The sequence below is a fragment of the Pinus tabuliformis genome, chromosome 7, assembly GCF_031772625.1.
Source record: "Pinus tabuliformis cultivar Carrire ecotype Pingquan chromosome 7, CPIR1, whole genome shotgun sequence".
In the NCBI taxonomy this organism is placed as follows: Eukaryota; Viridiplantae; Streptophyta; class Pinopsida; order Pinales; family Pinaceae; genus Pinus; species Pinus tabuliformis.
The window spans coordinates 1,635,143,272-1,635,165,771 of NC_142293.1; positions in this window are offsets into that span (position 1 = coordinate 1,635,143,272).

The following is a 22,500-nucleotide window of genomic DNA, read 5'->3' on the forward strand; positions in this document are numbered from 1 at the left end:
TGCAAAGGAGGGAGGTCGAAGCGTTCCACCTCGAAATCCTTCTTCCAAATAGCCCCCACCATCGATGACTATAGTAGCAAGCCTCCTCCCCATTGGAAACAAAACAACAAGACCAACCGAGCCCACAACCTCTCTTAGAAATGCCCCCCGACTCTCGACGCCACGCACCGAGGCCACCTAGGAGTCCACCCGCGCCAACTGATGATGGACCTCGATCACATGACCGCCTGCGGCAACCACGATGCGAAGGCAAAGGAAGGAAGAAAATGCAAATCAAGAGGGTCGCTACACAATACAAGGACACATATCTGAACAGGAGGAGGGATCGGGCAGCTCCGCACCCCACGCACCCTATGTACAGGCAACCTAGGAGATTTCCCACAACTTTACCGATCGGACGATGAATAATTTTCCCCTACGGCCACCTCCACGCAAAGGAGGGAGGTCGAAGCGTTCCACCTTGAAATCCTTCTTCCAAATAGCCCCCACCATCGATGACTATAGTAGCAAGCCTCCTCCCCATTGGAAACAAAACAACAAGACCAACCGAGCCCACAACCTCTCTCTTAGAAATGCCCCCCGACCCTCCACGCCACGCACTGAGGCCACCTAGGCACCCACAAGCGCAGCAGGGGGCGAATCTCGATCACTTGACCGCTGCGGCAAACCACGATGCGAAGGCAAAGGAAGGAAGCAAATGCAAATCAAGAGGGTCGCTACAAGGACACATATCCGAACAGGAGGAGGGATCGGGCAGCCCCGCACCCCGCGCACCCTACGTACAGGCAACCTAGGGGATTTCCCACAGCTTTACCGACCCGACGATGAATAATTTTCCCCTACGGCCACCTCCACGCAAAGGAGGGAGGTCGAAGCGTTCCACCTCGAAATCCTTCTTCCAAATAGCCCCCACCATCGATGACTATAGTAGCAAGCCTCCTCCCCATTGGAAGCAAAACAACAAGACCAACCGAGCCCACAACCTCTCTCTTCGAAATGCCCCCCGACCCTCGACGCCACGCACTGAGGCCACCTAGGAGTCCACCCGCGCCAGCTGACGGTGGACCTCGATCACTTGACCGCTGCGGCAACCACGATGCAAAGGAAAAGGAAGGAAGAAAATGCAAATCAAGAGGGTCGCTACACAATACAAGGACACATATTCGAACAGGAGGAGGGATCGAGCAGCTCCGCACCCCACACACCCTACGTACAGGCAACCTAGGAGATTTCCCGTAGCTTTACCGACGGGATGATGAATAATTTTCCCCTATGGCCACCTCCATGCAAAGGAGGGAGGTCGAAGCGTTCCACCTCGAAATCCTTCTTCCAAATAGCCCCCACCATCGATGACTATAGTAGCAAGCCTCCTCCCCATTGGACCACAAGCCCATACACAATTGAAACAACAAATGCCCATAAACGCTGTGACTTAACATTTCCAACCGCAAAAGCCTGCCACGCACGCAAGATGCAAGGGAAAAGCCGACCCCTCGATCAAACATATGGGCCAACACATCTATCAAAACCTCAAAGCCAACGCAACCACGAACGATGTGCACTTTGAAAGGAATGCCAACCCTTGACTTTACAACAAGGAGAACAGCGCCTCACATCGCCCGATGGAAAAAGCAAGAAAGAGGGAGGGTAGGTGGTTTACAACCAAAACCCTTCCACGTCCCTCTTAAATGTATGCATCTCAACCGACAATGCCAACACGGAAAGAGTACAAGCACAAGACACCGGCACCATAAACAGCCGAACAATGAAGAGGCTAGCCATCACAAGGAGCCACACCACAACAACCCATACAACTCCCAAAACTTGGAGCAGAAGGGGAATTGATCACATATGCCTCCAAGGACAAGCATGGCCAACATTACCGCTCATGCGCTACCGAGTGGGTATGGAGAGAAGATGAAAATCGGACACCCTACAAACAACCCAAGGCCATTCTTGAGGCAAACCCGAAAAACAAACTCAATTACCAACCGACCTTTCACACGAAAAGCAAAACCCTCCACACCAAATAGGGAGGAGGTGAACAATATAACGAGTAGCCAATTTCAATGGAGCCACAAATGGCTGCCCAGCCCAATCAAAATTCTCTATTCGCAACAACCAACGGACACGATAGCGACATAGGCAACGACGGAGTTTTGGGGCTTCCATCTATGACCCGCAACAACGAAGGCTCAAAGGAGCGCCAAGAAAACTTTCAACATTCTTATCGTTGGGATGGGAAAGAGGGACAGGGATGAGCATGGCCCACATTACCGCTCATGTGCTACCGAGCGGGGATGGAGTGAAGACGAAAATAGGCCGCCCTTCAAATGACCCAAGACCATCGTTCAGGCAAACCCGAAAAAACAACTCGATCACCAACCCACCTTTCACGCGGAAAGAAAACCTACTGCTAGTATCATTGGGAGGGGCACGAGGGGACCAGGACGAGCCAGGGAGCCACACCACAAAAGCCCATACAGCTCCAAGAACTTGGAGAGCGGAAGGGGAATTGTTCACATATGTCTCCCAGGCCGAGCCTAGCCAACATTACAACTCATGCGCTACCGAGTGGGGATGGATAGAAGATGAAAATCAGCCGCCCTACAAACAACCCAAGGCCATCGTTCAGGCAAACCCGAAAACACAACTCGATTACCAACCCACCTTTCACACGGAAATAAAACCTGTCGCTGGTATCATCTGGAGGGGCACGCGGGGACCAGGACGAGCCAGGGAGCCACACCACAACAGCCCATACAGCTCCAAGAACTTGGAGAGCGGAAGGGGAATTGTTCACATATGCCTCCCAGGCCGAGCCTGGCCAACATTACCACTCATGCGCTACCGGGTGGGGATGGAGAGAAGATGAAAATCGGCCGCCCTACAAACGACCCAAGGCCATCGTTCAGGCAAACCCGAAAACACAACTCGATTACCAACCCACCTTTCACACGGAAAGAAAACCTGTCGCTGGTATCATCTGGAGGGGCACGCGGGGACCAGGAGGAGCCACGGAGCCACACCACAACAGCCCAAACAGCTCCAAGAACTTGGAGAGCGGAAGGGGAATTGTTCACATATGCCTCCCAGGCCGAGCCTGGCCAACATTACCGCTCATGCGCTACCGAGTGGGCATGGAGAGAAGATGAAAATCGGCGGCCCTACAAACGACCCAAGGCCATCGTTCAGGAAAACGTGAAAACACAACTCGATTACCAACCCACCTTTCACACGGAAAGAAAACCTGTCGCTGGTATCATCTAGTGGGTCACGCGGGGACCAAGACAACCCAAGGCCATCGTTCAGGCAAACGCGAAAACACAACTCAATTACCAACCCACCTTTCACACGGAAAGAAAACCTGTCACTGGTATCATCTGAAGGGGCACGGAGGGACCAAGACGAACCAGGGAGCCACACCACAACAGCCCATACAGCTCCAAGAACTTGGAGAGCGGAAGGGGAATTGTTCACATATGCCTCCCAGTTCAAGCCTGGCCAACATTACCGCTCATGCGCTACCGAGTGGGGATAGAGAGAAGATGAAAATCGACCGCCCTACAAATGACCCAAGGCCATCGTTCAGGAAAACGCGAAAACACAACTCAATTACCAACCCACCTTTCACACGGAAAGAAAACCTGTCGCTGGTATCCTCTGAAGGAGCACGCGGGGACCAAGACGAGCCAGGGAGCCACAAAACAACATGCCATACAGCTCCAAGAACTTGGAGAGCGGAAGGGGAATTGTTCACATATGCCTCCCAGGCCGAGCCTGGCCAACATTACCGCTCATGCGCTACCGAGTGGGGATGGAGAGAAGATGAAAATCGGTGGCCCTACAAACGACCCAAAGCCATTGTTCAGGCAAACACGAAAACACAACTCAATTACCAACCCACCTTTCACACGGAAAGAAAACCTGTCGCTGGTATCCTCTGAAGGGGCACACGGGGACCAAGACGAGCCAGGGAGCCACACAACCACAGCCCATACAGCTCCAAGAACTTGGAGAGCGGAAGGGGAATTGTTCACTTATGCCTCCCAGGCCGAGCCTGACCAACATTATCGCTCATGCGCTACCGAGTGGGGATGGAGAGAAGATGAAAATCGGTCGCCCTACAAACGACCCAAAGCCATCGTTCAGGCAAACACGAAAACACAACTCAATTACCAACCCACCTTTCACACGGAAAGAAAACTTGTCGCTGGTATCCTCTGAAGGGGCACGCGGGGACCAAGACGAGCCAGGGAGCCACACAAAAATAGCCCATACAGCTCCAAAAACTTGGAGAGCGGAAGGGGAATTGTTCACATATGCCTCAAAGGCCGAGCCTGGCCAACATTACCGCTCATGCGCTACCGAGTGGGGATGGAGAGAAGATGAAAAGCGGCCGCCCTACGAACGACCCAAGGCCATCGTTCAGGCAAACATGAAAGCACAACTCAATTACCAACCCACCTTTCACACGGAAAGAAAACTTGTCGCTTGGATAATCTGGAATTTGAATGGGCCCCCGCATGACCAAAACGAAGCAACAAGGGAGAGCTGGGCAAAGGAGCAGTAATAACATGCACAAAGCCAACCTTGGGTCACAACTTAGCATTTTTCATACGGGCTAGTTGGCCCGTGCACGCCCCGGCCTGAACGAATTTGCAAGGGTGCCCGCACGAACGAAACGAAGCGACAAGGGAGAGCCGAGCAAACGAGTTGTACGAACGTGCACAAAGCCAACCTCGGGTCACAACTTAGCATTTTTGATACGGGCTCGTTCGCCGAGGGGCGCCCTCGCCCGAACGAGTTCATGCGGGCGCCCTCAAACTACCCTCCCGAACGACCCAAACGAAGCGACAAGGGAGAGCCGGGCAAACGAGCTGCATGAACGTGCACAAAGTCAACCTTGGGTCACAACTTAGAATTTTCGATACGGGCGCGCTCTCGCCCGAACGACCCGCACGAACGAGTTCACACGGGCGCCCTCAAACGACCCGCCCAAACGACCGAAACGAAGCGACAAGGGAGAGCCGGGCAAATGAGCTGCATGAACGTGCACAAAACCAACCTCGGGTCACAACTTAGCATTTTTGATACGGGCTCATTCGCCCGGGCGCACCCTCGCCCAAACGGCCCGCCGGAACGAGTTCACGCAGGCGCCCTCAAACGACCCGCCCGAACGACGGAAACAAAGCGACAAGGGAGAGTCAGGCAAACGAGCTGCACGAACGTGCACAAAGCAAACCTCGGGTCACAACTTAGCAATTTTGATACGGGCTCGCTCGCCCAGGCGCGCCCTCGCCCGAACGACCCGCCCGAACGAGCTCACAAGGGCGTCCTCAAACGACCCACCCGAACGACCGAAACGAAGCGATAAGGGAGAGGCAGGCAAACGATCTGCACGAACGTGCACAAAGCCAACCTCGGGTCACAACTTAGCATTTTTGATACGGGCTCGTTCGCCCGGGCGCGCCCTCGCCCGAACGAGTTCACACGGGCGCCCTCAAACGACCCGCCCGAACGACCGAAACGAAGCGACAAGGGAGAGCCGGGCAAACGAGCTGCACGAATGTGCACAAATCCAACCTCAGATCACAACTTAGCAATTTTGATACGGGCTCGCTCGCCCTGGCGCACCCTCGCTAGAACGACCTGCCCGAACGAGTTCACACGGGCGCCCTCAAACGACCCGCCCGAACGACTGAAACGAAGCAACAAGGGAGAGTCGGGCAAACGAGCTGCACGAACGTGCACAAAGCCAACCTCGGGTCACAACTTAGCATTTTTGATACAGGCTCGTTCGCCCGGACGCACCCTCTCCCAAACGACTCAACCGAACGACCCGCCCGAACGAGTTCACACGGGTGCCCTCAAACAACCCGCGCGAATGACCCAAACGAAGCGACAAGGGAGAGTCGGGCAAACGAGCTGCACGAACGTGCACAAAGCCAACCTCGGGTCACAACTTAGCATTTTTGATACGGGCTCATTCGCCCGGGCGCGCCCTCGCCCGAACGAGTTCACACGGGCGCCCTCAAACGACCCGCCCGAACGACCGAAACGAAGCGACAAGGGAGAGCCGGGCAAACGAGCTGCACGAACGTGCACAAAGCCAACCTCGGGTCACAACTTAGCATTTTTGATATGGGCTCGTTCGCCCGGGCGCGCCCTCGCCCGAACGACCCGCCCAAACGAGTTCACATGGGCGCCCTAAAGAGACCCGCGTGAACGACCTAAACGAAGCGACAAGGGAGAGCCGGGCAAACGAGTTGCACGAACGTGCACAAAGCCAACCTCGGGTCACAACTTAGCATTTTTTATACGTGCTCGTTCGCTCGGGCGCGCCCTCGCCCGAACGACCCACCCGAACAAGTTCACATGGGCGCCCTCAAACGACCCGCCCGAATGATTTCGCATGGGCTCCCGAACGACCGAAACGAAGCGACAAGGGAGAGCCGGGCAAACGAGCTGCACGAACGTGCACAAAGCCAACCTCAGGTCACAACTTAGCATTTTTGATATGGGCTCGTTCGCACGGGCGCGCCCTCGCCCGAACGACCCGCCCGAACAAGTTCACACGGGCGCCCTCAAACGATGCGCCTGAACGATTTTGCATTGGCGCCCGAACGACCGAAACGAACCGACGAGGGTGAGCCGGGAAAACGAGCTGCACGAACGTGCACAAAGCCAACCTCGGGTCACAACTTAGCATTTTTGATACGGCCCTCGCCCGAACGACTCGCCCGAACGAGTTCACACGGGTGCCCTCAAACGACCCGCCCAAACGACCGAAATGAAGCGACAAGGGAGAGCCAGGAAAACGAGCTGCACGAACGTGCACAAAGCCAACCTTGGGTCACAACTTAGTATTTTTGATACGGGCTCGTTCGCCTGGGCGCGCCCTCGCCCGAACGAGTTCACATGGGCGCCCTCAAACGACACACCCGAATGATTTCGCATGGGCGCCCGAACGACCGAAACGAAGCGACAAGGGAGAGCCGGGCAAACAAGCTGCACGAACGTGCACAAAGCCGACCTCGGGTCACAACTTAGCATTTTTGATAAGGGCTCATTCGCACGGGCGCGCCCTCACCTGAACGACCTGCCCGAACGAGTTCACAAGGGCGCCCTCAAACGACGCGCCTGAACGATTTTGCATGGGCGCCCAAACGACCGAAACGAACCGACGAGGGAGAGCCGGGCAAATGAGCTGCACGAACGTGCACAAAGCCAACCTCGGGTCACAACTTAGCATTTTTGATACGGCCCTCGCCCAAACGACCCGCCCGAACGAGTTCACACGGGCGCCCTCAAATGACCCGCCCGAACGAGTTCACACGAGCGCCCTCAAACGACCCGCCAAAACTAGTTCACACGGGCGCCCTCAAACAACCCGCCAGAACGAGTTCACATGGGCGCCCTCAAACGACTGGCCCGAACGATTTTGCATGGGCGCCCGAACGACCGAAACGAAGCGACAAGGGAGAGCCGGGAAAACGAGCTGCACGAACGTGCACAAAGCCAACCTCGGGTCACAACTTAGCATTTTTGATACGGGCTCATTTGCCCGGGCGCGCCCTCGCCCGAACGACCCGCCCGAACGAGTTCACACGGGCGCCCTCAAACGACCCGCCCGAACGATTTCGCATGGGCGCCCGAACGAACGAAACGAACCGAGAAGGGAGAGCCGGGCAAACGAGCTGCACGAACGTGCACAAAGCCAACCTCAGGTCACAACTTAGCATTTTTGATATGACCCTCACCTGAACGACCCGCCCGAACGAGTTCACACAGGCGGCCTCAAACGACCCGCTCGAATGATTTTGCATGGGCGCCCGAACGACCGAAACGAACCGACAAGGGAGAACCGGGAAAACGATCTGCACGAATGTGCACAAAGCCAACCTCGGGTCACAACTTAGCATTTTTCATACGGCCCCCTCACCCGAACAAGTTCACACGGGCGCCATCAAACGACCCGCCCGAACGAGTTCACACGGGCGCCCTCAAACGACCCACCCGAACGAGTTCACACGGGCGCCCTCAAATGACCCGCCCGAACGAGTTCACACGGGTGCCCTCAAACGACCCGCCCGAACGAGTTCACACAGGCGCCCTCAAACGACCCGCCCGAACGAGTTCACACGGGCGCCCTCAAATGACCCGCCTGAACGACCCGCTCGAACGACCCGCCCAAACGAGTTGACACGGGCACCGTCAAACGACCCGCCCGAACGATTTTGCATGGGCACACGAACGACCGAAACGAACCGACAAGGGAGGGCCGAGCAAACGAGTTGGACGAACGTGCACAAAGCCAACCTCGGGTCACAACTTAGCATTTTTGATACGGCCCTCGCCCGAACGACCCGCCCGAACGAGTTCACACGGGCGCCCTCAAACGACCCGCCCGAACGACCGAAACGAACCGACAAGGGAGAGCCGGGCAAACGAGCTGCACGAACGTGCACAAAGCCAACCTCGGGTCACAACTTAGCATTTTTGATACGGCCCTCGCCCGAACGACCCGCCCGAACGAGTTCACACGGGCGCCCTCAAACGACCCGCCCGAACGATTTTTCATGGGTGCCCGAATGACCGAAACGAACCGACAAGGGAGAGCCTGACAAACGAGCTGCACAAACTTGCACAAATCCAACCTCGGGTCACAACTTAGCATTTTTGATACGGCCCTCGCCCGAACGAGTTCACACGGGCGCCCTCAAACGACCCGCCCGAACGAGTTCACACGGGCGCCCTCAAACGACCCGCCCGAACGACCCGCCCGAACGACCCGCCCGAATGAGTTCACACAAGTGCCCTCAAACCACCCGCCCGAACGAGTTCACACGAGCGCCCTCAAACGACCCGCCCGAACGATTTTGCATGGGCGCCCGAACGACCGAAACGAACCGACAAGGGAGATCTGGGCAAACGAGCTGCACGAACGTGCACAAAACCAACCTCGGGTCACAACTTAGCATTTTTGATACGGACCTCACCCGAACGACCCGCCCGAACGAGTTCACATGGGTGCCCTCAAACGACTCACCCGAACGACCCGCCCGAACGAGTTCACACGGGCGACCTCAAACGACCCGCCCGAACGATTTCCTATGGGCGCCCAAATGACCGAAACGAACCGACAAGGGAGAGCCAGGCAAACGAGCTGCACGAACGTGCACAAAACCAACCTCGGGTCACAACTTAGCATTTTTGATATGGGCTCATTCGCACGGGCGCACCCTCGCTTGAACGAGTTCACACAGGCGCCCTCAAATGACCCGCCCGAATGAGTTCACACGGGCGCCCTCAAACCACCCGCCCGAACAGTTTTTCATGGGTGCCCGAATGACCGAAACGAACCGACAAGGGAGAGCCGGGCAAATGAGCTGCACGAACGTGCACAAATCCAACCTCAGGTCACAACTTAGCATTTTTGATACGGCCCTCGCCCGAATGACCCACCCGAATGAGTTCACACGGGCGCCCTCGAACGACCCCCCTTGAACGAGTTCACACGAGCGCCCTTAAACGACCCGCCTGAACGAGTTCACATGGGCGCCCTCAAACGACCCGCCCGAACGATTTTGCATGGGCGCCCGAACGACCGAAACGAACCGACAAGGGAGAGCCGGGCAAACGACTCGCCCGGACGAGTCTTTACACGGCAAACGAGCCCGCTCGAACGAGTTCACATGGGCTCCGACACACGACCAAAACGAAGTCACAAGGGAGATTCGGGCAAACGGGCGGCACGATCGTGCACAAGGCCCACCCCCCTTCACAACTTAGCATTTTTTATACGACCACGTGTGCCCTGGGTGCCGTCACACGACACGACATGACACGACCCGACCCGTTTGCACGGGCACCCACACACGACACGTCCCGACCCGCCCGAACGAAATTTGGGGTTTCCATGGGCGCACGACCCGAACGAAATTTCGGGGTTTCCGTGGGCGCACGACCCGAACGAAGCCACGAGGGAGCATCAGGCAAACAGGCCACACGAACATGCAGAGGACACACGAGCGGTCACGACTTAGCATTTTTGGCACGCCCACGTGTGCCCGGGCCCCACACACGGCACGACACGGCCCGACCGGCCTTGTGCGAGCCGACCCGACCCGCCCGAATGCGTTTGCACGGGCACCCACACACAACACGACACGATCTGACCCGAACAAAATTTGGGGTTTCCTTCTATGCACAACCCGAATGAAATTTTGGGTTTCCATGGGTGCGCGACCCGAACGAAGGCACAAGGCAGCGTTAGGAAAACAGGCCGCACGAATGTGTAGAAGGGACACGGGGGGTCATGACTTAGCATTTTTGGCACTGCCACGTGTGCCCAAGCATCCACGCACGACACGACCCGACCCGAACGAAGGCACGACGCAGCGTCGGGAAAACGGGTCGCGCGAACGTGCAGGAGGCACACGGGTGGTCACGCCCTAACATTTTTTGCACGACCACATGTTCCTGAGCACCCACGCACGACATGGCACGACCCGACCCGACTCGACTCGCCCGAACGTGTTTGCACGAGCACCCACACACGACACGACCCGACCCACCCGAACAGAATTTGGGGTTTACATGTGTGCACGACCCGAACGAAATTTGGGGTTTCCATGGGTGCACGACCCGAACGAAGGCACGAGGGTAGGAATATCTTTGACTCTAATACATAAATATACCTGGGGTAACATGCCCTTAATATCTTCAACATTTTCTTTTGACTCTTTATAACACTTTAACATGTGCTAGGCCTATTTCAATGAGCAAGAAACTCAATGAAATATATATATATATATATATATATATATTTTCTTGAATAAATACAAATATCAAAAGTACACCCCCTCTCAACTAGGGAGGTATTCGTAAATCATTACAAGGTGTTTGGCTATTTTTCAATCTTGAATAATTCACATACAAGAAACTGGATTGGCAACCCATCTGTTATAGCATCATATTAGCCAACATTGTTCATAGCAAGGCCTTGACTAACAGCTTTATCTCTCATAATGCCAGAGCACAATGTTGGCGAGGCCAATGGCTTATAAACACCTTGGTCATTGTCTCTAAAGCTACATACCCACCCAGTTGTTCCCTGAGTATGACCTTCCAGGACAATTCTTGCCTTGGGCCCATCCCTCAAAGAATATCTCTCCTCTTGCCTACTCTTGTCTTGGGTGCCCTACACATCCTCAAAGAGCATCAGATGCCAAATGATTGCCCAATCCTCCCGTTATTTCTTGCCAAGTGAAAACAAGAATGTTGTGTCTATCTCTTCCCCTTGATTGGGGAAAACATGCCCAAGTTTCCTCTGACAAGGAACTTGCCCAAGCTCCTTTGTATTTGGGAACTTGTTAGAACTCCCTCTTAGCTAGGGACTTGTCCATTCCTCAACAACGTCTTCTTCTTGGGTCCTTCAGTCACTTGATCTCCTTCTTTCCTTCGATGTCATGAAGTCTTTGTTTGAACTTCTTCTTGGCAGGGTACCGGCCATCTATCACTTTCCCCCCTGGTTTGTCATGTCATTGCTCCCTTCGTGGAAAGTGGCCTTCTTGATATATATCAGGGCCTTTTTGTCATCTAGCTACTCCTTTGTCTCCTTGTCTATCCTTCATAACACTTATCACATGGATGCTTAGTTGTACTCGCTTGTTCCGGTACTTTGATTTAGTGGCCCTTCATGACTTCATCGTGATATTGCTCTTCATCATGACATATTTGTAGAGTTGAATCAATTATCTGCACCTTACTATCTCCAAGGCCTTCGTAGGTGTCAAGGGTCCTTTATATTTTTCTTCCTTTGTCAGAGTTGTCGTGCCTTCTTTCGAGAGATGTTGAGGAATCTTTTCAAATAGTTATTCTTTGTGACTGCGATGTTCTTCATTTTCTTCTTATTGGATTGATTGGTCAACCACCTTATACTCCTTATGAGAGCACTTCTTCATGTTGACCTTTACTCCACTGTAGCACATGCCTCCGAGCATGTCGTTGGCGAAAGAGATCCTTTTCTTCTTGATCGTGATTCTAGAACTTTTCCCATGACCCAATCGATATATATGGCGACATGACTTAAACTTTGATGCATACATACCTCACCTTGATTATGCTTTTATCATCGCGGCTTTATTTGATAGTTCTCCTCGATTGGTGTAGCCTTTCTTGCTTCATCTGCTCTCGCCTGTATATCATCCTCTCTTGAATCCCATAAATGGGACCCCCAATGAGACCTCTACCCCCTTTGAAAGAAGACTTTAAGCAAAGAGGTTGACTTAGTCCTAGGAGGATCTTCCTTCTTTTGCTTCTTGTCGTCTTCTTTCACTTCTTGAGTTACATGAGCTTCTTCCCTTTTTCTCTTGTTGTTGTTGTCCTTCTTTGTAAAGTTTTGTAGATGTTCTATGCTAAGAGCAATTTCACTTTTCTCACAGCAATCATACAAGTAGATAAGCAAAATGCAGATAGAACATATAAGCAGATCTTACAGAAGACAAATCAGAAACAAGAAAAATGTATGTGTTTGTTTCGGTGGTCAACAAGATGCTTCAACCAGCAAAGTCTCCTTTGGTCAGCCAGCCCAGCATGTGTCACAACAACCCTCCAACCAGTAGATGAGTCAACCCAAGTCAGTTCTACAAAAGTCAACGCTGTCCTGAAAAGTCAACGCAGCAGCAAAACGGTCAACCCTTTGACCTCGATTTTTGTGCCAGATAGTATGGCCTTCAAAAATCGAACCTCCCACAAGTTTTCAGCTTGTTTGGACCAAGCGTTGACCAAAGTCAACGCTGGTCAAACTTCTGTGAAACCCTAGCAGCAGAAACCCTAGCAGCAGAAAAATCCTCTTCGTCCTTCCCATGTGTGGCTGAAATTCGTCCTCCAGGTAGCTCGTACTTTTTAGGATGAGAGAGGAAGATGTGAGTTGTGTTGTGATCAAATTCTCTCCAACTTTTCCTGTATATATATATCCATCAATGAGGGTGTGTGACACATCTGTTGGGCATGTGAGCCTACATTACAAAACTGGCTGACCTTTGCACATATAATTTATTAAGAATAATAAATTCAAAATATAAGTTCTGCTCATCGGATTAAGACTATTTTTATATGGATTTTACACCTCTCAGAAAGAGGAATCCAACAAAAATATTAGCCTCTTAATCTGAGCATCAGAACATGGAGTTTGGACCTAGTTGTCCAAATTTAACACTCCCTCTCAACTAGGGAGAACTCCATCTATTAGTGCAATTAACATCGTGAGTCATCCCGCCGAAACTTGCTTTGCTGGCTTCTTTATTTCAGAACAGAAGTGGGTCAGTCACAAAGACATCATTCCCCGACTGACATAATCAGTCCAGAGGTCCCATACCTCACAAATCTTGATCCCAGATCAAGTGGTTGGACCATGCCATCCTAGATAGAGAGTACGGCAATCTCTGATGCGTCCATCAGTCTTTGCTAATAGTCTCTAGCTTTTCCACACCTCATTGGCCAAATGAGAGGTACTTCCCATGAGCCCTGAACTCAATGGGTAGGATGCATACGGGGCACAGATTAAATGAGTGGCGAACCAGCTCAATAATCACAAGGGTGGGGCAGAAGCATTATGAGTGCTTATAGCTCCGAGAAGCTATCCACAAAGCCCCCCAGAGCTCCCAGAGCTCATCGTCCAACAGGACCCACATCATAGGGTCTTTCCACGACACCAAGACTCTCACGGAAGGTTAGGAACTTGACCTTCCCCAGGGGCTTAGTGAGAATATCCGCGACCTGCTCATCAGTTCCTATATGATCGAGCCTTACGGCGCCTCGCTGTACCATATCCCGGATAAAGTGGTACCTGATATCAATATGCTTGGATCGGTCGTGGAACACAGGATTCTCAGTCATACGAATCCCACTCTGATTATCACAGAGTATTACAGTGGTATCTAGCACATGTTGGAACAGCTCACTAAAGAGCTTCCTCAACCAAACTGCTTCACAACAGGCCATACTAGCAGCAATGTATTCGGCCTCCGCGGTGCTCAAAGCCACCGACTTCTGCTTCCTGCTCATCCATGAGATCGAAGCAGAACCAATATTGAAACAGCATCCAGATGTGCTCTTACGATCCACCACACTGCCAGCCCAATCGGCATCAGTATATCCCCGGAGTATCACACTCCCGGCAGTGTATCTCAGCCCATGGTTTATCGTGCCCCGAAGATATCTCAAAATATTCTTGGCACCAACCCAGTGAAAATGATGAGGCTCAACCATCTGTTGACTCAAAGTATTCACTGCAAAACATATGTCCGGACGGGTGTTCACTAAGAACATCAAAGCTCCTATGAGTTGACGATACTCAGTAGGATTGGCCAAGATAGGCCCTGCAGCGCTGCCACTCAACTTCTTAAAGTTGAGTTCCATTGGTGTCGACACGGACTTACATTCCACCATCCCAAATCTTTCCAGAAGCTTCACAATATACTTTCCTTGAGAAAGGAAAATCTCTCCAGGTCTCTGCCAGACCTCCAGGCCTAGGAAATAGTGCATCAGTCCTAGGTCTTTCATCTCGAACTCAGCAGCAAGCTCCCTCTTACATTGATGAATGAGAGGGTCATCACCTGTCAGGAAGAGGTCGTCCACATACAGCACTAGAATGAGAGGCTTTCCTTCCTCAACCTTAAAGTAAAGGTTTGGATCAGCATTGCTTCGAGTGAAGCCCAGCTTCATCAAGTAACTATCCATCCTCTCATACCAAGCTCTGGGTGCTTGCTTTAACCCATAGAGGGCTTTCTTCAACCTGCAGACATAAGTGTCTCGATCTTGAACTTCAAATCCCAGAGGTTGTTCTACATACACCTCTTCCTTTATTGCACCATGCAGAAAAGCGGTCTTGACATCCATCTGATGAAGACTCCATCCTTGCGTAGCAGCAAGGGCTATGATGGATCGGATGGTGGTATATCGAGCCACAGGTGCAAATATATCGTCATAGTCAATTCCTTCCTTTTGAGAGAAGCCACGAGCAACAAATCTTGCCTTAAACTTTTCAGCACTCCCATCAGATCCATGTTTAATCTTGTAGAGCCATTTAGCGGTGACAACAGATTTGTCCTTCGGTCTCGGGACCACATCCCAGACATCATTCTTCATAATAGCCTCATATTCTTCATGCATAGCATCCTTCCAGACTTGATGCTTGATGGCTTCTTCAAAAGATCCAGGTTCAGATTGTATAATAGTACTCATGGCAGCTAGATACCCTTGGTATCTACACGGCTTCTTGCTTTCTCGGAATGTTCCCCTTGGGGCAGCATGACCCTCAGCATCTTCGAGGGTATCCCTGAGCCATGATGGCCTCTTTCCTAGAGAAGGGGAAGGATCAATAGGGTCCATTGGCCCTTCAACATCAGGCATAGTCTCATCCTGGGGTTCTTCCAGATTTCCAGGTCTTTCTTCATGGTTTTCTTCAGATCTAGGAAGATCTACTACTTTCTTCAGGGAAGCATCTTCGTCAAAAGTGACATCATGGCTTATCTGTACTTCCCTTTGACCAGGTACATAGAATCTATATGCCTTAGAAGTCTCACTGTAGCCCACAAACATTCCTTTCTTCCCAGTAGCATCCAGCTTACTTCTCTTCTCTTTCGGCACATGAAAATAGACAGGACATCCAAAAGTTCTAAAATGTGAGACATCAGGTTTCTTACCAGAGAAAACCTCTTCGGGAGTTTTGGAGTCCAAAGCGGAATGAAGGCATCGGTTTTGAATGTACACAACAGTATTTGCAGCTTCTCCCCACAGAAACTTTGGAAGACCCTGGTCACATAGCATGGCACGGGCAGCTTCCACAATAGTCCTATTCTTGCGTTCAGCAACACAATTCTGCTCAGGAGTATATGCAGTGGTAGTCTCCCTCTTAATGCCAGCTTCTCTGCAAAAGTCTTTGAACTCATTTGACTCATATTCAGTGCCATTGTCAGTCCTCAAAATCTTGATCTTCTTTCCGGTCATATTTTCCACCAAGGCTTTGAAGGTACGGAACCACATGAAAGCCTCATCCTTCTTCTTCAAGTAGTATATCCAGGTTTTGCAAGAGAAGTCATCAGTAAATGTCATATAGTAAGAACATCCCCCCAGGGATGTTACAGGCAACATACCGGAAAGATCAGAATGGACCAGTTGCAATATCTCAGATGTCTTTGTGACACTTGAGGGGAAAGGTCCCCTTGTATGTTTTCCTTCAGCACAACCCTTACATACACCTTTATGATTATTTCCAAAATCAGGCATCCCTGTCACCACCTTCCTTCTTCGGGAAGAGCCTTGTAATGAAGGTGTCCAAATCTTCGGTGCCATAGTTCGGTGCCATAGTTCGGATAGTATCACAAGTCATAGCTCCCAACGGACTCCCTCCAACCTGGTAGAGTGTACCAACTCTAAAACCAATTGAGATAGCTTCCTTGAAGCTCTTCTTCCACATGAGTACCTTTCCATCAGAGAAAGTTACATTGAATCCTTTGTCTTCCATGGCAGATACAGAAACAAGGTTCTTCTTCAATTTGGGTACATAGAGTACATCTTGTAGATGGAGGACTTGTCCTTGAGACAAGTGAAGGGTTACAGTCCCGGTCCCTTTCACAGGATAAGTGGCATTATCCCCAAGGATAATTTCTAGATTAGTATCCCTTTCAACCATGTCAGAAAGTGCTTCCTTGAATCCGGTGATGTGTCTTGAGGCACCACTATCGATTAGCCAGACATCCATAGTGTCGGGCGGAGATGCAGCTGAGAGAGCAGATATTAGAATATACTCATTTCTTTTATCAACAACATTAGACTCCTCATACCTGGTATTTCTGGTCCTTTTAGAAGTTGGATGGTTTCCTTCAAAGTGAGCCTTCCTCTTTCCTTTGGATTTGTCATTTCTTTGATTCCCATTCCTTCGGTTGTTGTTGTTGTCGTCACTATCGGGAGAATTCTTCTGGAAGGGGCATTCTCTAGCATAGTGTCCAGTCCTATGGCAGGTGAAACATTTACCCTTCTTCTTTTGAGTCTTAGTCCTTCCTTTGTCCTTGGAACCACCAGAGTTCTTCTTTCGGGAATGAGCAACATAGGCAGCATTTCTTTCATTATCAAATTCCTTCATCCTTGTTTCTTCTTGCATACATCTAGACAAAAGCTCATCAAAGTTAGGGATGGTATTATTGTTGAGAATGGTAGTTGTGAATACTTGCCATTCATATGGAAGTCCTCCAAGTGCGGTGAGAACCATCTCACGATCAACTATTGTCTCCCCAATAGCTAGCAGATTGTTCCTGGTTTCGGTCAACTTCATAAAGAAAGTTTGAATAGACTCATCTCGACCTTTCTTCATATTCTTCAACTTGTTCTTGAGGAATAGCACTTGGTTCACATTGTTTACTCGGAACATAAGTATCAGTTTGTCATACATCTCCTTGGATGTGCCTAGTTCAGATATGTAGGCAACCAGACTCTTATTTATGGATTCCCTGATCAGCAGTTTTGCGCTGATTTCTCCCTTCTTATACTTGTGTTTAACAGCAGCAGAGGCATTTGATGGAGGTTCTTGAATCTTCCCTGTCACATGATCTAGGAGATCACGATCTTCTAATTTGAGATCTAATAACATCTTCCAGGCATGGAAGTCATCACTTCCAGTCAGCTTGTCATTCTCCCTAAATTCAAGCTTAGAGGAATCCATTTCCTTCGATGATGATTGCTATAGATAGAGTTTGTCTTCACCTCAGCTCTGATACCATGTAAAGTTTTGTAGATGTTCTATGCTAAGAGCAATTTCACTTTTCTCACAGCAATCATACAAGTAGATAAGCAAAATGCAGATAGAACATATAAGCAGATCTTACAGAAGACAAATCAGAAACAAGAAAAATGTATGTGTTTGTTTCGGCGGTCAACAGGATGCTTCAACCAGCAAAGTCTCCTTTGGTCATCCAGCCCAGCATGTGTCATAACAACCCTCCAACCAGTAGATGAGTGAACCCAAGTCAGTTCTACAAAAGTCAACGCTGTCCTGAAAATTCAACGCAGGGGCAGCAAGCTAAAAGTCAACGCAGCAGCAAAACGGTCAACCCTTTGACCTCGATTTTTGTGCCAGGTAGTATGGCCTTCAAAAATCGTACCTCCCACAAGTTTTCAGCTTGTTTGGACCAAGCGTTGACCAAAGTCAACGCTGGTCAAACTTCTGCGAAACCTTAGTAGCAGAAACCCTAGCAGCAGAAAAATCCTCTTCGTCCTTCCCACGTGTGGCTGAAATTCGTCCTCCAGGTAGCTCGTACTTTTTAGGATGAGAGAGGAAGATGTGAGTTGTGTTGTGATCAAATTCTCTCCAACTTTTCTTGTATATATATATCCATCAATGAGGGTGTGTGACACATCTGTTGGGCATGTGAGCCTACATTACAAAACTGGCTGACCTTTGCACATATAATTTATTAAGAATAATAAATTCAAAATATAAGTTCTGCTCATCGGATTAAGACTATTTTTATATGGATTTTACACCTCTCAGAAAGAGGAATCCAACAAAAATATTAGCCTCTTAATCTGAGCATCAGAACATGGAGTTTGGACCTAGTTGTCCAAATTTAACATTCTTAAGTTTAGGAAAATCCCTTTTGTAGCGTCCATACTCTTGGCATCCAAACCGTTCGACTTTGGACATGTAGTGGCCCCAACCAATTTGTTACTTTCCTTGCAAAAAGACACTGAGGTATACTCAGAAGGGGACATATACTTACTTGATAGAGTTTGAGATGTAGTGAACTTGCTTTCTTCTTGAAGACTTGATGGATTGCCTTCCTTAGATCTTGATGTTGTTCAAGTTTCTTTCTTCAAATGGACTTGCTTGATGACTTGACTCGTAGTGCCTTTCATTCTTCAAGATGGTGTAGCTTGATGTAGGTCCCTCTTTGATTTGTTCTTCTTGTAGGTGCCTTTATACAAGGCGTTTCTTCTTGCTTTGTAGTCTTCCATGAGGAATGATAGATGGTAGACCTTCTTGTCCTTGATGTGATTGAGACTTCTTGGCTTGACGCTTCAACCTTGCAGATGTTCTTGAGATTCCCTTTCCTTGATGTGTCACCTTAGCTCCGATACCGCGTTGAATAATCTGGGGCAATGGGGTATAGCGGGATTCTTCTAGACTTGATAACAATTTGTGAAGCCCTTTTGCAACTTATCATGTTATCTTAATCTTCTTCTCTTCTTATTAATGCATGTGTGTTTACTTTCATCAAACTGGTGCCAAAAACATAAGAACAAGAACACAAGATGTTGGCTCTCTGCCAGGGAAAAACCTCTCTCTCTCTCTCTCAGAGAGGAAAACCCTTTCGTAAATTTCCCTCATTGAAGCTTCTTATTGGTCATTGCGAAGCCCTAGACCCTTGACAATAATATCCCCCAAGCACAAGTCGAGTCCTTCCTCCTCTCTACACTTTGTTTCTTCGGCGCTTCATTCCCCGGCACTCTGTCCTTCTTTCAACTTTTGATAGTCCATGGTGGACTAGCTCTAGAAGAGACTCCAACCTTTGATCCTTAGCGAGGTCCTTTACCAATGAAGAAACCTTCATTCTCTTGACCAACCGAGCCTTTTTCTTGATGTGAGGTTGCAGGCTCGATGTACACCAAGTTTACTGCACTTGGGGCGATTTCCATCGCGACGAGACATGGAAACCCCAAATTTCCCGCACTTGGGATGCTTTCGACAAGGCGGGACATGGAATCCCCGGGTACCCCGCAATTTGGCGACCTTTGTCGAGGAGGGACAGCGAGACCCCATGTCACGCTCCTATCCTAGTGGTAGTATTTCAACCACGCATAAGCGGGTGCGGCACCGCCGTACTTTTTCCTTTTACCAATACTTGAGTACATGGTCTGCGCCTATTTCAACACTCGGTCAATTTTCCAGTAAGTGTTTTTAACAATGCAGCGAAAATAACTTACCATAAATTTATCTTCTTCAATTATTCTTTCAACCTGTCGTGTCGTGTGGTCGTGCTGCACTGGCCCGCAGCCTGCACGACACAACTCCACACCTGAACTGCGAACCTGTCCGCCCGAATTTCCCTTCCGCGGCGCCCAAACTCTGCCCGTCGGTGTGGTCTATAGTGAGGGCGCATGGCCCGCATGCAGTGCGGCCTGCCTGCCCGGACGGTAACCCGCCCCGCTCTACCTATCTACGCTACCAATCCTGACCCGCCCTCTATAATCCACCTACCGGTGTGGCCCTCTTACTCGCGTCCTTCTCTTCCTTCCGTTTTCGCCCAACTCCTTCCTTTGCACTTGTTCTGCAATGTGGAAGTCTGCGTTCGATGTCCCTTCGTCGAACGCCATCCTCCTTACTTATACGCATCCTTTCGCCCAAGGGCCGTGTCTCTCGAGGATAACGAGGGTCGGCTCCATCAACATGCATGCCCGGCTGACCTGCCACATAACCTCGACATGCCCCATTCCAACGAACCGCCGCGTCCCTTCATGTGCACCGTTGCACCCATGGGTCAGCTCCAACACCTCGCCGATTACACCCGTGCGCCATGCCCCAACATCCGGCTGGGCATGCAAAATGGGCACCTTCTGTCCTCGCGTGCAGGTATCATGCGCCCCAGGCGCTAGCAGAACTCGTGTCATGCCCCCAGGCCTACAGTACTCTTTCAGCCGTACTTGGCGAGGTGCGGTGCCACCGAACACTTTCTTTTCACCAATACTTATGTTCATGGACTACGCCTAACCATTAGTCTACTTAGTTTGTTTTTCGCAACCAAGTATTGTTATGTTTCCTTTATTCCAATGAACACCCATACGCATAGGCAATTATCATCAGCAATTATACATGAAGAACACAATTGCACAGTGTAAAGGGAGGGGCAACTCCCTGAACAATGAGTCTGCCCGAATACAATATATTATTCAACTCTACAATGTTTACGGGGCTTTACAAGTATACTTGGGAAACACCAAGTTTCATACTTAGCCAATTTTACAAATAGGCACCACCTCCGTGTGCCAACCGAGTTCCTTGCCTGAGCTGGGCAGGCGCGCCCTCACACAAGCTGCCAACCATACTCATTGACCGAACCTCGTTTACAGCTGCACGATAGGCAGGTGACCTCACCCGAGTCACCCAGCGTTTCCTGTTGCACGACGGGCGGGCGACTTACCCGAGTCACCCGAGACACCTCCGCGTTTCTTCTTCCACGACGGGCGGGCGACCTACTCGAGACACCCCGTGTCACAGCGAACGGCGGGTGCCTTCCTTACCCTCGCCCTCACCTGAGAACCGAACCCTGTGCGTATCGTGTGTGCTTGCCCAAGAGTGGGTGCATATATGCCCGCGCCTCTTTTCCGACCTGCTCCACTACTTCGCACTTTTTTCTTGATCACCGAATGCTCATGTTCGAATGTCCATCTTCGAATGAATGCCAAATGCTCCAACGCCTTGCCATATTTATACGAGCGGTTGGGCGAGTCGCTGCCTAGGCCGACTCGACCACCGCGTGTCAAAACGCCCTTACACGTCGCAAACTTTCCATCCTATTGCTGGTCGGCAAACAATCCTTCGTTCAAGTCGCCCCAACATGTGAGTCGGCCCGTGGGTTATGCCAAACGCTCCCACGCTATAAACCAACCATCGCTCCACCTCTAATGCGCATTATACTTATGTCCCTTCCCACATTTCGGGCGTAGAGTTCGCACTTCGCACCGACAGGGAAAAACCAAACCGCAGGTCCTTACACCGCGTTTCCCAGACTTAGGTAGCAATTTTTGTTGTGACGCGAAATGGAAAGCCAGTGTGTGTCCGCTGACTTGGGTAGCAGTTTTCATCGCGCCGTGAAATGGACACCCCAAGTTCCCCGAACTTTGGCGACTCTTCGTGGCCCCACAACATGGAAATTTGAAGTTCCATAGACTCTCGGGCGATTCAGGGTGTGCCACGACATGGAAACAGCGAGTTCCCCAGACTTGGGCAGCGGTTTCGAAACACCCCAAGTTCCGAGACTTGCGAGTTGGTTTGCATCATCATGGAAACTCCAAGTTCCCTGCGTTTCCCTCGTGCCGTAAAATGCGGAAACCCGTGGTTCCATCAAGGGAACGACATGGAAACCCCAAGCTCCCCAGGCTTGGGCGTGAAATGGAAAACCCCGAGTCCCCACAGGCTTGGGCGCCGCCGACTTCGGTCGTGCCGCGACATGGAAACCGCAAGTTTCCCTAGGCCTGGGCGCTGGGGCGTGACTTGGAAACCCCCAGTTTTCCCAGGTTTGGGCACCGCTGGTTTCAATCGTGGCACGACTCGGAAACCCCAAGTTTCCCAGGCTTGGGCGCCGCCGGTTTCGGTCGGGGCGCGACATGGAAACCCCAAGTTTCCCCCGGCTTGGGCGCCGGGGCGCGACATAGAAACCCCAAGTTTCCCTAGGCTTGGGCGCGACTTGTAAACCCCAAAAAATTTTGCGCCGGGCG